This window comes from Ambystoma mexicanum, chromosome 1p (assembly GCF_040938575.1).
Source record: "Ambystoma mexicanum isolate Mex_15411 chromosome 1p, UKY_AmexF1_1, whole genome shotgun sequence".
Lineage (NCBI taxonomy): Eukaryota > Metazoa > Chordata > Amphibia > Caudata > Ambystomatidae > Ambystoma > Ambystoma mexicanum.
The window spans coordinates 1,262,840,071-1,262,858,131 of NC_090921.1; positions in this window are offsets into that span (position 1 = coordinate 1,262,840,071).

The window sequence follows — 18,061 nt, forward strand, 5'->3', positions numbered from 1 at the left end:
TGACTCATGAGTTCTGCATGACCGAAGTTCACTCAGGCTCACTGGTCATATGCATTGTCCGAAATGTATTGGACTTTAATTCAGTAGGAAAGGAGCTTACTATTATAAATAAATGCAATTGTGGAATAAATTGGGGCAGAAGATGGCGTTTCTGGAGATTGATAAGGGCGTTTTCTCCCAGAGACTTCTTGGTGCTCAAGATTAGTCAGAGAGCGCCAGCCACAACTGGCCTCTGGGGTTCCTTCCACAGCCCAGTTACGAGTTGAAGTAGACCATGGTGAAGAGTCTTGGCTCAAGCTGAAACACTCAGGCTATCTGAGGCAGAAAGAGTGTGCTCTCAGCCATAAAAGAATGGGCTTGCAGGTCTGGGCCAGTGTGCACTTCCACATGTTCATCTACAGCAAATTCTTATCATGGATTAAACACACATAACATACGAAATGTGGTTTCTTTCACTAGTTGCATGGTGGAAAAGACTGTCGGCTCATGCCACATATGTCAGTGTACCGAATGGGCCAAGAGGTCCCCATTCCTGATGCTTCTTGGGAATGCATAGGAGCTGATTTCTTTGGGCCTCTCCCGGGTGGAAAGTATCTACTAGTGCTAATGGGTGATTTCTCCAGATTTCCAGATCTCCTCTGGTCATGCGCCCCATCCACTCCTCATTCACTTTGGCTCCTATTCCCTTACTTACCAAGGCTTTCTCGGCTCGGGGAATCCCTCTAGTAGTAAAGACTGACAATGTGCTGTGAAAACAAAGAAATTGATATGAGGCCGGGAAGCCCAAAGGAAACACACCAACACAGGTTACAAAGAACATACAAAGTGCTTTATTCAAAAGCTACAACAATTACTAAAAAGTCAATTGACAAACGGATAGCTATTCGGCTCTCAGAGTAACAGAACGAACTTCAACGAGAGTTCACTGCGTTAGTGTGAGAGACCGTACATTGGGATACTCGTGCTTTTATACCTTTTATCCAGCTCTGGCCAACCCCCTCGCGGGTTAACCATTCTTAGGACCACGCCTAGGGTTCCTTGCCAGGTCAATCCCATAATGTATGCATTTCGATCAGTTTCGCTGATACAGTTCTGTAAATTCTGTAAAACATCAAAGGCTGCAGGTCTAGCCTTCTTCTTTAACAAGATCGATTCTAAGTATTCAATACGGGGGATCTCAAAACTACCGTTGATTGGCCACTGAAATTCGGAGGCATGTCTGGTCTGTCTGTGCCAAATATCATTAAATACTATACTTCCAATGCCATACTTGCAGTACACAGTACGCGCCGGCGACCCCTCCTGTGGCGCCGGGCGGCTAAATTCCAAGGATTGTCGATCGCTGCGGAACAGAGCCCTAAAGCAGCTAGACAATTTCCCAGGCATTTCACAAAAAATTGGTGTTACCTGGTCAATAATTGTGTCTGCAGATACAATACGCCAAATTCAAATTGTCAAGGTTAAATTAAGAGCCGGGTCACGACTGCACCTGACCAAACCTAAGGAGGACCGTACGGTTTATCAAAGAACTTACCTAACGAATTTTACCTTGTGTTTGGTGGTTTCGGCAAATCTGCCCGCCTCAAAAATTGGACCCTCGTCAAAATGCCGTGTCAGACCACACGACTATCGTCCAAGGATCGGATCGTGCAGCGCTGCCGAGGTATCGCGTCTCGATCGGTCGGGCCCGCAGAATCACACCGTCCGATCCCGGTTCGATAGTCTGCGTCAACCTTCAATGATCCGGCATCAATCTTGAGGGTCCCTATTCGGGCGCCAACTGTGAAAACAAAGAAATTGATATGAGGCCGGGAAGCCCAAAGGAAACACACCAACACAGGTTACAAAGAACATACAAAGTGCTTTATTCAAAAGCTACAACAATTACCAAAAAGTCAATTGACAAACGGATAGCTATTCGGCTCTCAGAGTAACAGAACGGACTTCAACGAGAGTTCACTGCGTTAGTGTGAGAGACCGTACATTGGGATACTTGTGCTTTTATACCTTTTATCCAGCTCTGGCCAACCCCCTCGCGGGTTAACCATTCTTAGGACCAGGCGTAGGGTTCCTTGCCAGGTCAATCCCATAATGTATGCATTACGATCAGTTTCGCTGATACAGTTGTTCATTTACACATAGGTCAGGGATATGACAAGGTCTCAGTTCGCGACCCCAACAAGTGGCCTGCAGGCATATTATTTATTCATGTGTGCGGAGGTCACAACGGCCAGAATCCCACTCGAAATGTCATTCGGCCTCCATTTTGGTGTACAGGGTGACTTCCACATTGCAAGAGAACCTAAAATGGCGGCTAAATCCAAGATGGCGATTTACACAGTACATTAAGGTCAAGACCTTGCCGCGGAATCTATTTACACAATGTTTTAGACAACTTGGCATAGGCCAACACACATTCAAACAATGCTAAAGGAGGTATAATATTATTTCGATTCCGACAGACCCTCCTTTTGGCCTATGCCAAGTGCTAACATTATTCCTAATACTTTTGAAAATAACTCCATGTGTTATCATCCATAGATTCCGCATCATTGTCTGTAATGTCTATAGCCATAAGGTTGATCATAAAAACCTCTTGTAACATGAATTCTTTAGATGCTGTATCTGGGGCATATATTTTATGCCCTATTGCGCTCACTGCTTGGGCACAACATCCCCCTAACATTCCACATATACTTGGGAGGCATTGAAAACAGCAACAAAGGAATAGCAGGATCCCCAAAATAACCAGAATAACAGAAAGCACCTTCCAACCCCAAGATCGTAAAGAATCCCAGAACCAAGTGCTAAGATTCCAGTCTCCTACAGGGATGTGTACTTCAGAACTAAGAGTATGCAAGTTCTGTATTGCTTTAAAAATTGTTGGCGAGGAGTCTGGTACGAAAACACAGCAAGCGGACCCCACTAATTTGCATACTCCACCTATTAGGTCCCCAAAAGGGCACAACTGATTTCGCTATGTCTCCCAATACTTGCCGAGGGGTATCTCCGTTCTTGTCTCGCCGTGGGCGAGCCTTAGAAACCTCCAATGTACTAGCTACAAATACCCCGGGTAACAATATTCCTAAATAACAGGTTCCCTGCCAATCCTTGGGCAACCAGGGAAATGCTAAACTACCACAAACAAAATAGACAGGCCCCCCTACGTACAGAGGCCTGTTTTCCCCAGTCAAATTTACAATGTTTTTACAAGCTTCAAAATCTCCCATTGGCCTAGTGCCATTTCTCTGTACACAGAAGGGAACCGAGTCAGGACTATGATTTATAGAATAAGAAGGAGGTACAGCTTCCTTATTGCCTATCGGAGCCATTTTAAAGGAAATTAGAGTTTGAAAAGGAAGAGATAGTTTGTCAGACGGCCTAATAGAAGCAACGTTAAGTTTACTTCTATTTGCGAAAAGCGAGCATCCCAGGGGAGTCAATTCACGTTTCTCGAAATCATTCAAATTAGTTCCATCAAAGTTCCCTGAGATGCTACCATTCCATCGGCCAAAGAATAGTGCTCTAAGAGAGGCATAGCAGGCAGTCATTAAAGGTAGAGGATGTATATACCATCCCAGTCCCTTGCTCCCATGTTGCGGTAAATGAGTACAAATCCAACAATTACTCTTATTAAAAATGGCATGAGTAGCATTCATTACTATCATCAGAGTGTTATTATGATGCTTTTGTCTATGTTGGGAGTCTCTAGGGGACAGAGTGTGAAGGTGTACAGAGGGAGTCAAAACAGTTGGTACAATCTCGGTCGGTAATAAAGGTTTCAGAGGATAGATTTCTTCGAAATACCAAAGTCCTACAGCAGTAGTTGCAAAAATAACAATTATCATTATCAACACACAGCAGTACGTTTTCGGGGCCCAGGCACATTGTTCATTGTTCAATTTGGTCACCCCCTTATTCATAAGTCCAATGCGGGGGGCAGCAGCGGAGGTGGCAGGCATCGTAGTTCCTCAATCGACGACCCCAATGTTCGTTGCTGGCGACGCTACGGTCGCGCGATTTCTTAGTCCTTCCCAACCCTAGCCAGCAGAATCCCTTTTGTTCAACAAAACTCTCTCCTAACAAGAGAATTTCCAATCACTTCCTTTTTCCGAATGCACGCAAAACTCGTGCCGTAGTTCTATTTCCTTGGTCGAAGGTTGTACCTGGTGGTACCCAAAATTGTCTGGTCCGGAAGTAAAGTATCGTCACTTCCTGAGGGAAGCGACGTGTCAAAGGTGACAGAAGTCGCAGAGCTCGAAACAGTGTTTTCCGGAAGTGATTTTTCAAGAGAGTGAGGAGACGAAATGGACTGTTCCCCAAGCTCCTCAGGCTCAGAGAACTTCTCCGACGCACTCACAGCGCTGTTTGCTACTCCAAGATCAGAGACTGTAGCATCAGCGAGGGGTTCTGCTTCTTCTGTAACGTGTGGCGTCGGGTGAGGAAGTTTCTTGACGTGCGTGGCGTGAATCCAGTTCTTCTTTCCAGCCACCCGCACTGCTGTCCTGGTGACCAATAACACCTGGTGGGGTCCCCGCCAGCGATACGCAAGACAGGAAGACCTCTCGTAGGCCTTCACTAGGACCCAACTTCCAGGCTGTATATCGTGTCCTGGGCCCGTGAACCGTACAGGTAAAGCTGAGTGTACCTGGTGATAAATGAAATACAGGTTTTTAGTTAACTGATTACAGTAGTCTACAAGCAATACATTTTCCACCTCTCTCAGGGCTTTAGGTTTTGGGAGACCCCAAATGTTAGCAGGTCTCCCCATCACTACTTCAAATGGAGAAAGCCCAGTCTTAGTCTGAGGTGTGGTACGCATAGCTAGTAACACGATAGGTAAGGCATCTGGCCATTTTAGTTTTGTATCAGCACATGTTTTTGCAAGCTTATTCTTTAAAATACCGTTGTGTCTTTCCACCAACCCAGCGCTTTGAGGATGTCTAGCTGAGTGAAATCGTTTCTCAATACATAGGGCTGTGCATATCTGCAAAATTACTGCTGCAATAAAGTGGGGCCATTATCCGACCAGATTATCCTCGGGAGCCCAAATCGAGGAAAGAATTATTTTACCATAATCTTTGCAGTGGTCATGGCGGTAGCATCTTTGACGGGGAAAGCCTCGACCCATTTACTGAAGGCACAAATAATTACAAGAACATATTTTAGATCATTACATCGTTCCATCTCAATAAAATCAAAGTGAATGACCTCGAAGGGAACAGAAGGGGGCCCAAAGCTTCCTATTGGAGTCACTGTCCCCTTACCCACATTGTGCTGCAGGCAGATCATACAGTTCTGGACGTGCCTCTTCGCAGTCTCCAGAATCTTGTCATTTACCCAAACTTGTTCTAACATTTTCGTGATCTGCTGGGCACACACATGCGTAGGACCGTGTGCCATCGTAACCATTGCCAATACATATGAATCAGGGAGCAACCATTTCCCTTCGGATGTATCCACCCAACACCCTTCATCATCCAGTTTCCCCATTCCTTCGGCCCACCTTTTAGATTCTTTCTATTGTGGCATCAGTTTGAATATCTCGCACAGACCCAATACCTTCATCCATTATGCAAGCATCTCTCATTTCCCTCGAGGCATACATGTCCGTGCTAAGGTCTGTGGCCGTTTGTCTGGCTATCAAGTCCGCAAAAGCGTTCCCTTTGCCCACATCATCTATGACCTTCCGATGTGCTGCACATTTCATGATCGCTAACTGTTTAGGGAGTGAGAGTGCCGAAAGTAATTGCACTATGAAGGGGCCATGCTGGATCTTGGTCCCATGTGAGGTCAGGAACCCTCTTTCCGACCAGAGCCTTCCAAAGTTGTGAGCCACCCCAAATGCGTACTGACTATCAGTATATATATTCACTCTACGCCCTTGGGAGAGTTCACAAGCTCGGGTCAACGCTATAATCTCTGCGGCCTGCGCGGAGTTATGCAAAATTCTCTTAGTTTCAACAATTTTGCTCAATGCAAAAGCAGCTGTAGATGTACCATCCGAAAGTTTGAAGCAGGAGCCATCGCAAAACAGCTCCCCTTCTGCATTATCCAAAGGAGTATCTATGAGATCTATCCTGTCCTTCGTTTCTTGTTCAGTGGTATACAGGCAGTCATGTAATTCCTCGTCACCACAAACAGTGTTTTGCGGGAAAGGTAAGAGTTCAGCCGGATTAAGAACAAAACACCTCTTAATTTGGATATGAGGGGCAAACAGAATTAGTTCATACCTTGTTAAACGCGCAGAGGTGAGGTGTTGCGTTTGGGTTTTGTTCAATAGAATATCAACAGAGTGAGGTACCATCAAAATCAAATCATGGCCTAGGACCATTCCCTCACTCTGTTTTACAGACGCGGCAGCAGCAGCGACAGCGCGCAAACATCTTGGCAAAGCGCATGCGACAGGATCAAGGGCGGAGGAATAGTAGCCGCTCGGCCTATTCTTCCCTCCGTGTTCCTGTGTCAACACAGCCAAAGCACATCCATCACATTCATGCACAAACAACACAAAGGCCTTGTCATAATTTGGAGTACAGAGAACCGGTGCAGAACATAGCGCGGTTTTGAGAAGCTCAAATGATCGTTGATGTTCCGATTCCCATGGCAATGGCTGAGAAATGCCCTTCTTCGTCAGAGCCAACATCGGTTTTATCACTAGTGAGAAGTTCGGGATCCACAACCTACAATAAGAAGCCATACCTATCAGGGCTCTGACTTCCTTCTGTGTATTTGGAACAGACATGCCAGAAATGTCTTTTATTCTTTCAGGTGTCAATCTTCTCCCCTCCTTTGACAGGAGGTAGCCTAAATAGGCAACCTCCTGACAACAATATTGACATTTTTTAAGCGAAGCTTTGTGACCATTTTTAGCTAGATGAACAAGCAACAGTACAGTGCCTTTTTTACAAGCACTCTCAGAGTCTGCAGCCAAAAGCAAATCGTCAACATATTGAAGCAGCGTGCAAGTAGGTGGCAATTCAAGGGTGTCGAGCTGCTCTTTCAAAGCTCTACTATAAATGCTGGGACTTTCAGTATACCCTTGAGGTGCCCTTGTAAATGTAAATGAGCGTCCCCCCAAGGTGAACGCAAACAGATATCTGCTTTCTTTATGTATAGGAATACTAAAGAAAGCGTTTTTTAAATCCACAACGCTGAAGTGCGTAGCTGTAGCAGGGATCATTGTCAATATCGTCGTCATATCGGGCACAATTGGAAATTGTGGGGCGACCACTCTGTTAATAGCACAAAGATCAATTATGAACCGGTATGGAATTGCATTGTCGCCTTTCTTAGATACAGGCAAAATCGGACTGTTACACAAACTACCTGTAATCTCCTCGATCACCCCACGATGCACAAAATCGGAGACAATGCATTTCAAAGCACGTTCGCCCTCGACTGATATTTTATACTGCGGAATGCGTGGCAGTTTCGCTCCATGTTTCAGTACTATTTTAACAGGCTCAATCTGTAACACTCCGACATCATTGTCGTCCACCGCCCACAAACATTCCGGGACAATGCTGAACTCGGGAGGTAAAGGTCGAATCAAGAACTGAGAATTAGGAAGTTGCTGTGGTGAAACCGTCAGCCGTACTCCATCCGAAGAACAATGAATTACTGCGTTCAATTTCTTTAACAAATTCAACCCCAGCAAATTCTCTCCACAGTTTGAAGTGAGAAGAAAAGGACAATGGTCCGTAAAGGGACCCAAAGAAACGGATACCGGTGCAGAAACCAGACAGACAGTTGGTATACCAGAAAACCCTACGAAAACATTTGTTTGCCCTGACAGTGGGATGTTTGGAACCCGAGAATGATCAATGGAGCACTTCTGTGCTCCAGTGTCAATCAAAAACTGGTGTTTCCTATTCCCTACTAATAATTCAACGTAGGGGCCTTTCTGCTCAACAGGAATAGGTGACGGTTCCAAACCCTGCTTCGGGCAATCCTAATGAAATAAAGTATTGTCGAAAGGAAGCTCTTCAGAAAGGTAGGCAGCAGAAGGGTGATCAAATATGTTCCTCGAGTCCATACTCGAGGTCTGATTTTCCCGTGAAAAAGGTTGCTCAGGATCTTGTAAAAGCTGACCTCTATCAGGGCCCCCTGCTCCAGGGCGGCCCCTAGGTCGTCTACCCATACCCCCAAACGCACTGTTTGACCTCTGGCGAAGGACAGGGCACTGTGCTCGCCAATGACCTTCCTGGCGGCAATAAGCACATTGATTAATATTCACAGGACCCAAAGGTGCATTTCCTTTTGGGACGTACTGACCTCTAGTCTGTGTCGTGCCTCCTCTGGGGTTTCTAACAATTTGCTGTAATAATACTTTGGTTTTCAAATCTCCCTTTCTCTTTTCAATGTTTTCCTTCTCATTATTAACACGGTTCTCATAATACTGAGCCATGTGCAAAACCTCAGATTGAGATTTTGCCTGCCAAGCGCTCTCAGAGGACATAATCTGTGACTGGATGTCAGGTAACAATCCACGCACAAATTTGTCCACGAACAACCTTTTCCCCGACTCTGTACCTAAATCCTGTCCACTGAAGTCAGAAAATACCTGCTCGAATCTATTAAAAAATTCGGTGGCGCCTTCAGTTTTCCCTTGGACACAGGCCGTAAGCTTGTCCCAAATAATCCTTTTCTCTGGAATTATAGTTTTTAGTTTAGCGACAATTCTATCAGGCAAAATAAGTATTACCTGTGGTGGTTTCTCACCAGCTGGTCTTTCCCCATCAATTCTAATCATATTAGCCCACGTATCTCCCAACCCCGGCACATCGTCTATTGTCCGAACCTGTTTCCATACATCTACGGGTAGGAGTACAGGGAATAACAAGTCAATGTCACTCAAGGTGAACACAGAGGACTGCAAAACGGACTCTATTTCTTTGTTAAACCCCGTCGGGTTTTTCCTGATATCGGGAACTGATTGTCTAATTGTGTTCACTGCCTGTCGTGAAAATGGGACGTGAACAAATTGCGATACATAATGTGCAGGGATATCCACAGCGGGGGCACCAGTCCCAGCTTTGGCAGGGATCTCAACTTTTGGGACAAAGGTCGGAGGAACCTCTCTCATAGGCAACTGAGATATAGGTACCTCCGGCCTCTTACTAAGCAACAGGGCCAGGTCGAGCGCTAAGGCAGCTGTAGAAGTATCGGGCGAAAAAGCCCTTTTACAAATCCCCAACAATTCTATGGGGCAACTAACTTTCTTTCTTACACATTCTTCTTGCAGGTGCTGTACCATCACCTGAATTACCTTTCTTTGCATTTCTACTGTATACTGATTATACGTGTCATATACTTCATCTGGCGGAATCGATGAATCCGAGATCCATCGAACCGCGTCTTTAGTACAAATTCGTACTTCCTCAAGTGCCGATCTACGGCACGGATGGAACCGTGTCTGTACATATATTCTATCGTCTTCGTCGTCCTCATCTCGTGACTTTTCAAAGTCTTTCCTAAACTCAAACAATTTTTCAACATGTCCATATACTTTCTGCTCTGTGTCCCTCGAAAGTGCCAAAGCATTCAGATCTCTCACCCCTTGTGGAAGATCTGAATTTTGTAATCTGCCCCACATCACACACAAATGAGTCCCCAAACCTTCCATAAAAACATTTTTCTCGGGAAAACTATTCAAATTAGATAATGTGGAAAAAACATTAACTTGATCACCTTTCTCCATGCAATGCTTAGCCCATGCAAACAATTCCTGTTTCTTATCTGCAGAAACAGTATTACGGGTGACGATCTTTGATCCTGCACCTGGATCAACTTCAGTCAATACGGGGCTACTCGGGAGCGGAGGTACAGGTAAATTTAATAAAGGTGCAACTATCGGTGTAGAAGGAAGGGGCGGTGCGATAGGTGGAGGAACAACAACCAGAGGACTAGGAACAATAGGTTGTACAGGAGGAACAGGAATAACAACAGCAGCGACAGCAGGAATGGGCAGAGCGCCCAAGATAGGAGCATACGGAGGTGGCGCTGAGGCATCAGGCCTGCGTTCGTTTAATAACTTCTCAATAAATTCCTCAGAAACATGGAAATCTTTAGAGGGGTAAATTTTCTGGATCCCGAGTGAAAAAGCTCTATCCATATTTTTAACTGATTCTGAACGCTTTTCTTTATCATATAATAATGCTTTTTCGGCATTTGTTTTATGACGACGTGCATGTTTATCCCTACTTTTAAGCTGCTGTAACGCTTCTTTTTTCCAATTCTGTAAAACATCAAAGGCTGCAGGTCTAGCCTTCTTCTTTAACAAGATCGATTCTAAGTATTCAATACGGGGGATCTCAAAACTACCGTTGATTGGCCACTGAAATTCGGAGGCATGTCTGGTCTGTCTGTGCCAAATATCATTAAATACTATACTTCCAATGCCATACTTGCAGTACATAGTACGCGCCGGCGACCCCTCCTGTGGCGCCGGGCGGCTAAATTCCAAGGATTGTCGATCGCTGCGGAACAGAGCCCTAAAGCAGCTAGACAATTTCCCAGGCATTTCACAAAAAATTGGTGTTACCTGGTCAATAATTGTGTCTGCAGATACAATACGCCAAATTCAAATTGTCAAGGTTAAATTAAGAGCCGGGTCACGACTGCACCTGACCAAACCTAAGGAGGACCGTACGGTTTATCAAAGAACTTACCTAACAAATTTTACCTTGTGTTTGGTGGTTTCGGCAAATCTGCCCGCCTCAAAAATTGGACCCTCGTCAAGATGCCGTGTCAGACCACACGACTATCGTCCAAGGATCGGATCGTGCAGCGCTGCCGAGGTATCGCGACTCGATCGGTCGGGCCCGCAGAATCACACCGTCCGATCCCGGTTCGATAGTCTGCGTCAACCTTCAATGATCCGGCATCAATCTTGAGGGTCCCTATTCGGGCGCCAACTGTGAAAACAAAGAAATTGATATGAGGCCGGAAAGCCCAAAGGAAACACACCAACACAGGTTACAAAGAACATACAAAGTGCTTTATTCAAAAGCTACAACAATTACCAAAAAGTCAATTGACAAACGGATAGCTATTCGGCTCTCAGAGTAACAGAACGGACTTCAACGAGAGTTCACTGCGTTAGTGTGAGAGACCGTACATTGGGATACTCGTGCTTTTATACCTTTTATCCAGCTCTGGCCAACCCCCTCGCGGGTTAACCATTCTTAGGACCAGGCGTAGGGTTCCTTGCCAGGTCAATCCCATAATGTATGCATTTCGATCAGTTTCGCTGATACAGTTGTTCATTTACACATAGGTCAGGGATATGACAAGGTCTCAGTTCGCGACCCCAACAAGTGGCCTGCAGGCATATTATTTATTCATGTGTGCGGAGGTCACAACGGCCAGAATCCCACTCGAAATGTCATTCGGCCTCCATTTTGGTGTTCAGGGTGACTTCCACATTGCAAGAGAACCTAAAATGGCGGCTAAATCCAAGATGGCGATTTACACAGTACATTAAGGTCAAGACCTTGCCGCGGAATCTATTTACACGATGTTTTAGACAACTTGGCGTAGGCCAACACACATTCAAACAATGCGAAAGGAGGTATAATATTATTTCGATTACGACAGTACCACCCATTCAATGGGCATGAATTCAATAAATTCATGAACTACACCGGAGTTGCACACAGGAAGATCACCCCGCTCTGTCCCAAGCTAAACCGGATGATTGAACGATTTATGGGATCACTCAAGAAGATGTTCCAGCAACAGGGAGATGAGTCACAAGGACCTTTGCGCATTCTTACAAGATCGTCGAAGTACCACGAAAAAGTGTGGAGCAGAGCTCAGGTTTGGGCGGAAGCTGCACGTACATCTACCCAAGAGACCGCCATCTAAAACCCTTGAACACAACGCTGTTGCTGAGCTAGACAAAACAAAAAGACAAAATTCATTTGTACGCTGGTCATCCGTGTCATGCAAAGTCTGTACCACTGAGTACAGGGGAGCAGGTATTAGACCAATGTCAGCACAGAAGGAAGTCAGGCACACACTTTGACCACCCACCGCCACCACAGATAAGTGATGTGCATGGGGAAGGTTGACAGCATAATACCAGGACTGCACCATCACCAGCAGTAAATCCCATTTCAGAAACTATAGAGATGATGCAAAAGCTCAAATAGTAGCAAGCGCTCTCTCACCCCTTTGTGACCGACACACACACTCCTGAGGACTCTCTGATAAGACCTTAGAGAAAGAGCAGCTTAGCCAATGGGATGCTGGTGAAATGTTTGCAGAAGCTTTAAACTCATCTCTCATCTTTGGGTCTATACCTGCAAACTTAAAGCATGCTTTGGTTGGGCCACTGCTGAAGAAGTCTATCGGGCCATATCGTTGCTAACTTGTTTTAATGAAATTGCTGGAGGCTTGGGTAACTCGTCAATTTAAAGATTTCTTGGAGGACAATCCAGTCAGTCAACAACTTTATTTCGGTGTTGAGCCATAAAAGTATTTCACAACACATATACGACATCACAAATTATTGAAACATTTAACATTTCATTTATAACGAAATGAATTCAAATTAAATACAATAACCATAGGGCCCAGTTCTAAATCAGAAGGCGCTCAGATCGCAGCGCAGTCTTCTCGACTTGGGTTGGGAACGGGGACTGGGACGTCAATGCACCATTAGCTGCAGGGATTTACTCCGAGAGGTATCACCCAGAATCCTATTCCCCAAGGGGACAATATTTGCTTCTGGGAGTACAGGGCGTTGTGACATATTTTCATGGGTGAAAGGGGCAGGTAACAGTCTTGCCCAGGGGGTTGGCACTAAGTTCTGTTCACTGGGAGTTGGCATCTCCTGCCAAAGCTCGCTAAGCCTCAGGCCGTACTTATTCCCCAATGTCAATTCTAACAGAATCAAAGCCATTTAACCCTTGTTGGCGAATTCTAGTTCAATTTACCATTTTCTACCGGTTTACAAATAAGCAGCCCCTTACTGTCTGAATCCAATGTATGCATTTATTTATCAGTGCTTCCCTGAGTTTGTGAAGGTTTGGGGCCAATCTGGGGACCTTGTGTAAATATACTCATCCCCATGCGCTGGCCGCTAATGCTGTTGTTGGCGATGGAATTAGGAGAAGCATGGCCAGCACGCCTTGCTACCTTATCGGCTATTGCTGTTGCCATGCGGACACCATCTTCCTTATAATTAGGTGTCTGCAGAGGTGGGATGGGGTGGGATATTGTTGGCTCAGGTTGGAGCCATGGCCACTTGATGTTGATGGGTGATATGTCCCTTTTCCACCAGGGGCGCTTATGGTTTTGGTGCTTGTTCTGCTTCCACTACCGTGCCCCATCCCACTTTGTGCAGTTCTGTTATTCTTATGGGTGGTTTCAGGAAAGGTGGGCGCAGGTATCAATGATAAGTTTGGAACCCTCTTTGCCCCCTCAAGACTTTTTGGTGGTCCCCCCTTGTCCAATCCCCTCTCAATTAGTTCAAACATTCAAACAGGGATAAAACTAGGTTCTTCATTAGCGACAGTTCAGATAGCACAATGTCGCATTTTCACTCCTTGATCGCTGGGCCCCCCTCACCAGTATGAGCGGGAGTATACATTACAGCTGGCTCGATACGGACTGGTGGATAGAATGGACTGTTACCCATCTGAAGCTCACTAAATGCCCCTGTTGGTATAACCTGCATCCACTCCATCACGTTTCATCTGTTTTCTCCACCCATCGGAGCCCCATCCTGAGGGTGGTGTTGGCAGTGTGTGTGCTTGGTGGGCAGAAGAGTCTCTTCGCTGCTGGCCATCTTTGGAGGGATTGTACTGGCCATCTTTGATACCATTGCACTCCCCGTCCCCATTTGATACCACAGTCTGGGGGTTGGTAGCCAACCGGCTGGCAGTGACTAATGGTCTGCACAGGTTATGGGGGTCACGATAGTGTCTTTGGTCGTACCGCTTACATAATCATTGAGGCTCCCTGTGGCCATACACAGAATCCAGTAATAGTCGGGCCAGACTACAGTGAGGCCCCCCCCCCCGGGGATGGTTGGTTATCAGTGTATTCAGTCCAGTCATCCGCAGCCCGGTAGCCGGGGCTGCACACATCATCAGCCCCTTTGCTGGGTGAGCGTGGGACATTGTCAGCTTTGGTGTCGCCTTAGTGTCTTGTGCAGTATTTTTGCCCCCCCCAGGGTTCCAGGCTTACGGGGACATTAAATGAATCGAGAAACTGATTAATTTCACTGATCAGGGTATAAGCCTCCCCCAAAGATCTCACGTGGCTGTGGATTTATTTTTGGCGGCGCACGGTGGAAGTGATGGAAAGGGTGCTGGTAGAATCTTCCTTTTTACAGTGATAATTTTCCACTTAGGTGTGGATGCAGGCATTTAAGATTTCACTGGTGAAGACATGGCAGGAAATCTGCCCATAAATTAGATACTCTTTTGGGTTTTGGGGGCCGCTACGCAGCTTCCTTTACAGAATGAGGCCTAGGGCGGGCCTGCAGTGTTTAACGACAGGAACGCATTGCCCCTGCCTTGATTTGCCCGCTCCTATGCTCCGTTACAGTTGTCCCTCACTGCTCCCTTACGCCATGTGGCTGCTCAGAGACCTCTGGGTGGTGATCTCTAAATGGGTGCTAGATACCTATCTAGCTTCACAGGTGGCTTTTCCTGCTGATCCTGTAGGGACTCCCTGAGCTTGTGTGGTCACAGTTGGTTACCAGTCAAATGGTCGAAAACATTTGGTCGACAGACAATTTGGTCGACACCATTTGGTCGAATGCCAAATGGTCGAATTTTTTTTTTTATTTTTTTTTACCCATTTTTTGGTTTTTTTGGGGGGGGGGTCCCCCCCCCCCAACCCCCTTTTTTTCTTTTTTATTTTTTTTCCCCACACGAAAACCCACAAAACATATATATATATAAAAAAAAAAAAATTCGACCATTTGGCATTCGACCAAATGGTGTCGACCAAATTGAGGTCGACCAGTTTGTTGTCGACCAGTTGACTGGACACCGTCACAGTTAGTTGCCTTCCACTACGCAGATGCTTAACATGGTGCAGGAGTGGAACACCCTTTCTCCCACAGGCTTCAGCCTGGCAGGCCCTGGTCCGTTGATTTATGTGCAGGGGGGCATGGCCAACAGCGGCTGCAGCATCAGGCCTGTATGGTGGTCTACCTGGGCCAAAATCATGTGCGGGACAACCCTGCATTTGACAATCAGATTCTGGAGACTGGCAGCTTGGTCTTCGTCCACTCATGGCCACCGAGTTCGTATTGGTCTCGGTGCCAAATGATTTGGTTAAGATTCGGGACAAGAGCGTCGTGGCCGCAGTCCACTGCCATCGACACTATTGACCAGTCTCTCCTTCTATCTAGACTGCAAAGTATTGATATTCGTGGGAATGTCTATGATTGGTTTGTTTCTTTTCTTGACTGCCAGAAACAAACCATTGCTTCATCCCCTTTCAGATCTTCACCTGAGACTGCGACGCGTGGAGTGCTCCAGGGGTCAGAATTGGCACAACTTCTTTTTAAATGTCTTTGTCCAGCGCCTTTGGGCCATCTTATCCGTTCTTTTGATTTCTGTTTTCTTTGTTATGCGGATGCCACGCAGATTATTTTAAGAATGGACCTGGAGCATTCTGCTACGGCTTCTCATTTGAGAGCTTTCCTAGAAGCACTCGACAGCTGGATAAGCCTCAATTGGCTCAAGCTAAATGGGGCAAAACCAGAGATAATAGTGGGGGGTCCCTTCCCTGCGCTGCATCCTGGACTTCGTTCCATTGGCAGTTAGATCTTGGCCCTCTTCCTACCCATGCTAATTTGGTGATAAATCTTGGGGTGAAGTTCTCTGCTTTACTAACTGTCAAGGCCCAAGTTGGAGCCATCTGTAGTAGTTGCTTCCTAAAACTGAAGAAATTGTAGAAAGTCCTGCCCTTTATTCCTGGTGAGTCTCGTGCTCAAATCGTTGCAGCACTGGACTACAGCAATGCTTTATTGCTTTCACAAACGGGTTATCTGTTGAAACACTTGCAGATTTCACAAAATGCAGCGGTTCGATTGATTACAGGAATCCCGTACAGAAATCCAGTGTTGGCAGCTGGGAGCAAATTGCACGGGCTACCCGTCATGTCACGCTTCCATTATAAATCTCTATGCCTTAATCATCGGGCCCAGCAGGCTAAAGGCTCTAAAGCTCTCTAGTAGGGGATCAAGCCATATTGTGCCTCTAGGTCCTTGCAATCGTCGGCCTCTTCACCAGCTCGTAGTTCCGCGTTATCGACTGGAGCGCTCCTGAGGACAGGCCTTCTCTGCGGCAGTCCGAGGATGTGGAATTCCTTGCTGGTAGCACTCCATCAGATTCAGGACTTCAACAAATTTAGGCAGCATTTCAAAACCCATTCGTTCAACTAAAATCTATGAGTCCCTTCCACTGTCCTCTTTTGGCGCACTGATGCCCAGGGTAAATTTTACACCTTACAATTGATTGATTGATTGATTGCTTGATTGATTGAAGAGCAGTGAAGTGAATGCAGCCACTGTGTATCATCTTCTCTTCAAAAACAGAGCAAGGATTTTCAGAACCTTTACGCAGAAAGGATGCCTGGATGCACTGTACCACGCCCAGCAAGACTCATTCATGAAACGTTGCTGTCATTCATGACTAAAAGTGGCGTTTGTTGTTTGCAAAAAAGGAGGTGCAACGTGGTGTTGTGTCAAGGGTTAATCATCAGCAGTCTTAGTGATACCTCACCATGAGGGTTGGATCAGAATAAAAGGCCGAGCAGAGGGAGGAACAGAGTCTCTTGGCACCAGGAAGCGAAGGGAACGAGAAAGGAGATAATGTGCCTGGGAAGATGCATTATTAAATCCGATGCAATATATATCATTGGATTCTGCGCTGGTGATAGGAAATAAACAGGCACTGTGTATTCACTGCAGTGTCATCTCCTTCTTATCTGATCCACAGAGCTCATAACGTCCCCGCGCTACATGTGCTTGAATCACTCAATACATTAAGCACACTGGGCTTGCTGCTCATTTCATTTTTCATAACACTCACACTTATATTATAGTGTTTGCAAAGAAGAACCATATATACTCATTCAGATGACTTGAGGACTTGGATGTGAGATCAAATTGGCTATGACATGGGCTTTCCTGGCAGAATTTTAGAAAGAGGGAGGCAGGGTGGGGAAATCAGATGCATAGAGCTTTGAAAGAAAATAGAGCAACTGGTTTTAGGTGATATGTGTTGGAGATGTTCTTCTGGATCAGGCAAATTAGAGGCAAAGAGATTTCATTGTGTTTAGCACTGATACATTTGTGAATGGAAGTGTTGAAAAGATGTTTTAATGGAAAATTAGTGTAAAAATGAGTGTGATGCATAACGGAATGGATGTAGTTGTAGTTTATAGTTTTTAATTTTCTGTTTCTTTATCATATTATCATGGGTGTATTGTGTGGAAGGTTTTGTTAGTAAACCAAAATGTACATCAATAAATGCAATTTAAAGATATACATGGTGGTTAGGTGGGGGAATTGCGAATTGTAACCTGGAATGTGTGGGTTTTAAATACCTACATTAAGCGTAATAAAATTATGATGTACCTGAGGCGGCAAAAGATAGACATAGCGATGCTACAAGAAACCCACTTGACAAAAGACAGGTTAGAGTTGATTAAGAAGAAGTGGAAGGGGACTATCATTGGGGCCACTTACTCGGCGTATGCTAGCAGAGTCCTCATATGGATAGCGCCCCATGTCCCCTTCAAACTGCTCCAACGGGAAGTAGGCACAGATGGGAGAATAGTATTAATCAAAGGATGGTAGGCAACAAAATGGTCCCTATGATCAACATCTATGCCCCAAAAAATGACACCGCGCAATACTTTATGAATATATATACCACTGTTAGTCTCTATATGGGCAAGGTAGCTATAATCGGTGGGGACTTTAATTGCACACTGGATCCCGTGTTGGACAGGTCTGACGACAAGATGACCAGACCGAATCCAGCAGCAAATCCCCTCGCCTCCTTTATACAGGATTTATGGATGA